Raw genomic sequence first — 5,806 nt, 5'->3', positions numbered from 1 at the left:
TTTTACGTTCTGACTAGAGAACCTGACCTAAGTTTGAACTCTGGTAAACTAACAGGCTGGTACCTAGCATTTGTTTCCAAGTTGCCCTCCAACAAAGCCCAAGCCTAGCTCCAGTCTCTAGTGTAATCCCAAACAAGACCAGCATCTTCAGGTTACACCCTCAACAAGACCAGTGTCTCCAGGTTACTCCCCCAAAAAACTTGCACCCCCAGGTTACAAGCCCACCCCCTGCCTAATGACCACCCATAATGCTGAGGGAAGCAGAAACTAAGTTTATAATATGACTCCCAGCACCAGCCAACTATGTTAAAGGCCACAGCAGCTTTCCAATTAGATGATTGTATACTTACACTGCTCCGCACCCTCTGGAGCTGCTTACTATAAAGTTTTGCCCTGCTAGACATTTGGACTCCACCACAACCAAAAGCGTCCTGCGTGACAGTGGTGTGTTGGAGTGTCCTGAGCTAGCTTGAATAGAATAAAGACCCTTTTGTGAATTGCATCAGATCAGCTCCTGACTGTGTTTTTGGGGAACCACTAACATTCCCTGGCACTACACTATCAGGAGACAGCAACTGTAGGGATTCTTGGACTATATCCTATACAATGTTCCAATAAATTCCTTACTAATATATAGATTCACTCTATCAGTTCACTCTATCAGTCTGTTCCTTTGAGAATGCTGACTAATATACACATATAATTAAAAATAAATCTAAAATGTAGTTGCAAAATACTCAAGTGACTCAAAGAACAAGTTGGCAATGTAATAAATGTAGTTAGTACTTATACTTAGTGAAATTTCCTTTTATTGCTACTGGTAGTTTAAATGGAAAATTTTTATCAATTTGCTATAAACAATGTATGAAGACCAAACCAACTTCTCAAATTAACTATCTGTAAAATGATTACTAGGAATTTAATAGACTAATAATTGAAAAAAAAACCCACACGAAAACACTTCGAATGCTCTATAACCCACAGAGGTACAGGACTTAGATTTTGTTATTTTCGCTGGAGATAGGCCCTGTTGGATAGTTCAGGGTGACTTGGAACTCCGTATATAGTCCAGGCTGTCCTTCCACTTATCACCCTCCTGCTTCTGTTTCCAGAGTAATTGTTACATAATTTTAAGGCTAAAATAAAGAGACCTTAAGCTAGAAGCAGATAAAATTCAACTTGCTGGGTCTTTGGCCATTGACACTTTGACCTGTGAAAACTAGGTGGCTGAGTTCTTAAAATTCAGAAATTTAATTCTAGCCAAATGAGCTAAATATAAAATGGCCAGGTTAAATATGCATTTGCACAGATCAAAGTCGATATTGTCTTAGTCCATGCTTACTTATAGTTCAAATCAGCTACTTGGAAAATCACTTGAACCTAGGAGTTCAAGACCAGACTGGGGAAAAGTAACAAGATCAGGTTTCCAAAAAAAGGTGGTAAACATTTTAGTCATAATTTACAAAAAGAAAAAAATGTTCAAAAGTGTATGTATGTGTTTGAGGGAGAAGTAGAGCAAGAGGGAGAAGGAGAGGAAGAGTGAGGGAGGGGAAAGGCAGGGGAAAGGGGAGAGAGAGGAGGGAGGAGGACAGAGACAGAGAGAGAATATCTAGCCAGTTTAAGGGACCAAATCCAATCAAAATCCAGTCAAAAAAGTGAGCCCTTGAGAAGAAACTTAGATTCCACTCTTGGGTTCTTGACTGTTCCTCACTTCCTTTCTGCCTTCTCCACTGTGGCCAGCACAGCTATGGATCAGTCTAGACTTCATGTTTCTGCACATTTGTCATAAACAAAATGCCTGCTAGTCTTCCCCTGAGCCCTTAATTGGTCATAGAAATGAGCATTAATTATTAACTTGACAATCTAGAATCATCTGACAGGAAAGTCTTGGTTAAGGAATTGTCTAGATAACATTGGGTTGTGGATATGTCTGTGGAGAACTGTCTTGATTACTAGTTGATGTGAAGAGAGTCCAGCCAACTAAGGACAGTACCCTAGGCAGGTGGCCTTAGGTTTTTATAAGAAAACATGAGCCTGTGAGTGAGCTAGAGGCCAAACCAGGAAGTCCGGGCCCTTCATGATGCAGATGTCAAGATAGCATCAATCATTCTCCATAGTTACTGAATGGAAAAATTTGAGAAAGGTGCTGGGAATAAAACAGGAATTCCAATAATCCAAGAAGGTCATGATGAAAGTCTGATGTTGCTTAAAGAAGAGAATATTGGACAGGAAGAGATTCAAGGTTTAACATAGCTCTGAGGAGGTGTTGGAGACAGGAAATACTGGACTCCAAATTGCTCATTACAACTCTGTATCTTGTAGAGATGGGCACCCATTGCCCTTCGGACCACACTCAGTCATTAGGTAGGAGTAGTCTGGGGACAGCAAGAGCTTGCTCTCTCTTGGGGGAAGCCCTGGTGAGAGGTAGAGGCTATGAGTTGGTCGTGCTCCTGCCATGTAGCAATTTCCTCTGAAGCTCCTCAAGACCCAAGAAGTTCTTTTTTTTTTTTTTTTTTTTTTTTTTTCAATTCTGACATGGCCTTGTCATGTTTATTCTTTTTTTTTTTCACTGTTTTTTTTATTACATATTTTCCTCAATTACATTTCCAATGCTATCCCAAAAGTCCCCCATACCGCCCCCCACTTCCCTACCCTTCCATTCCCATTCTTTTGGCCCTGGCATTCCCCTATATTGGGGCATATAAAGTTTGCAAGTCCAATGGGCCTCTCTTTCCAGTGATGGCCGACTAGGCCATCTTTCGATACATATGCAGCTAGAGACAAGAGCTCCGGGGTACTGGTTAGTTCATCATGTTGTTCCAACTATAGGGTTGCAGATCCCTTTAGCTCCTTGGGTACTTTCTCTAGCTTCTCCATTGGGAGCCCTGTGATCCATCCAATAGCTGACTGTGAGCATCCACTCCTGTGTTTGCTAGGCCCCGGCATAGTCTCACAAGAGACAGCTATCTTTGGGTCCTTTCAGCAAAATCTAGCTAGTGTATGCAATGGTGTCAGCGTTTAGAAGCTGATTATGGGATGGATCCCTGGATACGGCAGTCTCTAGATGGTCCATCCTTTCATCACAGCTCCGAACTTTGTCTCTGTAACTCCTTCCCTGGGTGTTTTGTTCCCAATTCTAAGAAGGGGCACAGTGTCCACATTTTGTTCTGCATTCTTCTTGAGTTTCATGCGTTTAGCAAATTGTATCTTATATCTTGGGTATCCTAAGTTTTGGGCTAATATCCACTTATCAGTGAATACATATTGTGTGAGTTCCTTTGTGATTGTGTTACCTCACTCAAGATGATGCCCTCCAGGTCCATCCATTTGGCTAGGAATTTCATAAATTCATTCTTTTTAATAGCTGAGTAGTACTCCATTGTGTAAATGTACCATAATTTCTGTATCCATTCCTCTGTTGAGGGACATCTGGGTTCTTTCCAGCTTCTGGCTATTATAAATAGGGCTGCTATGAACATAGTGGAGCATGTGTCCTTCTTACCGGTTGGGACATCTTCTGGATATATGCCCAGAAGAGGTATTGCTGGATCCTCCGGTAGTACTATGTACAATTTTCTGAGGAACCGCCAGACTGATTTCCAGAGTGGTTGTACAAGCTTGCAATCCCACCAACAATGGAGGAGTGTTCCTCTTTCTCCACATCCTCGCCAGCATCTGCTGTCACCTGAATTTTTGATCTTAGCCATTCTGACTGGTGTGAGGTGGAATCTCAGGGTTGTTTTGATTTGCACTTCCCTGATGATTAAGGATGTTGAACATTTTTTCAGGTGCTTCTCTGCCCTTTGGTATTCTTCAGGTGAGAATTCTTTGTTCAATTCTGAGCCCCATTTTTTAATGGGGTTATTTGACTTTCTGGAGTCCACCTTCTTGAGTTCCTTATATATATTGAATATTAGACCCTTATCTGATTTAGGATAGGTAAAGATCCTTTCCCAATCTGTTGGTGGTTTTTTTGTTTTATTGATGGTGTCTTTTGCCTTGCAGAAGCTTTGCAGTTTCATGAGGTCCCACTTGTCAATTCTTGATCTTACAGCACAAGCCATTGCTGTTCTATTCAAGAATTTTTCCCCTGTGCCCATATCTTCAAGGCTTTTCCCCACTGTCTCCTCTATAAGTTTCAGTGTCTCTGGTTTTATGTGAAGTTCCTTGATCCACTTAGACTTGACCTTAGTACAAGGAGATAGGAATGGATCGATTCGCATTCTTCTACATGATAACAACCAGTTGTGCCAGCACCATTTGTTGAAAATGCTGTCTTTCTTCCACTGGATGTTTTTAGCTCCCTTGTCGAAGATCAAGTGACCGTAGGTGTGTGGGTTCATTTCTGGGTCTTCAATTCTATTCCATTGGTCTATTTGTCTGTCACTATACCAGTACCATGCAGTTTTTATCACAATTGCTCTGTAGTAAAGCTTTAGGTCTGGCATGGTGATTCCACCAGAGGTTCTTTTATCCTTGAGAAGAGTTTTTGCTATCCTAGGTTTTTTGTTATTCCAGATGAATTTGCAGATTGCACTTTCTAATTCGTTGAAGAATTGAGTTGGAATTTTGATGAGGATTGCATTGAATCTGTAGATTGCTTTTGGCAAGATAGCCATTTTTAAAATGTTGATCCTGCCAATCCATGAGCATGGAAGATCTTTCCATCTTCTGAGATCTTGTAGAATTTCTTTCTTCAGAGACTTGAAGTTCTTATTATACAGATCTTTCACTTCCTTAGTTAGAGTCACGCCAAGATATTTTATATTATTTGTGACTATTGAGAAGGGTGTTGTTTCCCTAATTTCTTTCTCAGCCTGTTTATTCTTTGTGTAGAGAAAGGCCATTGATTTGTTTGAGTTAATTTTATATCCAGCTACTTCACCGAAGCTGTTTATCAGGCTTAGGAGTTCTCTGGTGGAATTTTTAGGGTCACTTATATATACTATCATATCATCTGCAAAAAGTGATATTTTGACTTCATCTTTTCCAATTTGTATCCCTTTGATCTCCTTTTGTTGTCGAATTGCTCTGGCTAGGACTTCAAGTACTATGTTGAATAGGTATGGAGAAAGTGGACAGCCTTGTCTAGTCCCTGATTTTAGAGGGATTGCTTCAAGCTTCTCACCATTTACTTTGCTGTATATTGCTTTTATCATGTTTAGGTATGGGCCTTGAATTCCTGATCTTTCCAAGACTTTTATCATGAATGGGTGTTGGATCTTGTCAAATGCTTTTTCTGCATCTAATGAGATGACCATGTGGTTTTTGTCTTTGAGTTTGTTTATATACTGGATTACATTGATGGATTTCCGTATATTGAACCATCCCTGCATCCCTGGGATGAAACCTACTTGGTCAGGATGGATGATTGTTTTGATGTGTTCTTGGATTCGGTTAGCAAGAACTTTATTGAGTATTTTTGCATCAGTATTCATAAGGGATATTGGTCTGAAGTTTTCTATCTTTGTTGGGTCTTTTTGTGGTTTAGGTATCAGAGTAATTGTGGCTTCATAGAATGAGTTGGGTAGAGTACCTTCTGTTTCTATTTTGTGGAATAGTTTGTGAAGAACTGGGATTAGATCTTCTTTGAAGGTCTGATAGAACTCTGCACTAAACCCATCTGGTCCTGGGCTTTTTTTGGTTGGGAGACTATTAATGACTGCTTCTATTTTTTTGGGGGATATAGGGTTGTTTAGATCATTAACCTGATCTTGGTTCAACTTTGGTACCTGGTATCTGTCTAGGAACTTCTCCATTTCATCCAGGTTCTCCAGTTTTGTTGAGTATAGCCTTTGGTAGAAGG

The sequence above is a fragment of the Mus caroli genome, unplaced genomic scaffold, assembly GCF_978045245.1.
Source record: "Mus caroli unplaced genomic scaffold, Mus_caroli_1 scaffold_7, whole genome shotgun sequence".
NCBI lineage: Eukaryota > Metazoa > Chordata > Mammalia > Rodentia > Muridae > Mus > Mus caroli.
This window is presented reverse-complemented; position numbering follows the sequence as displayed.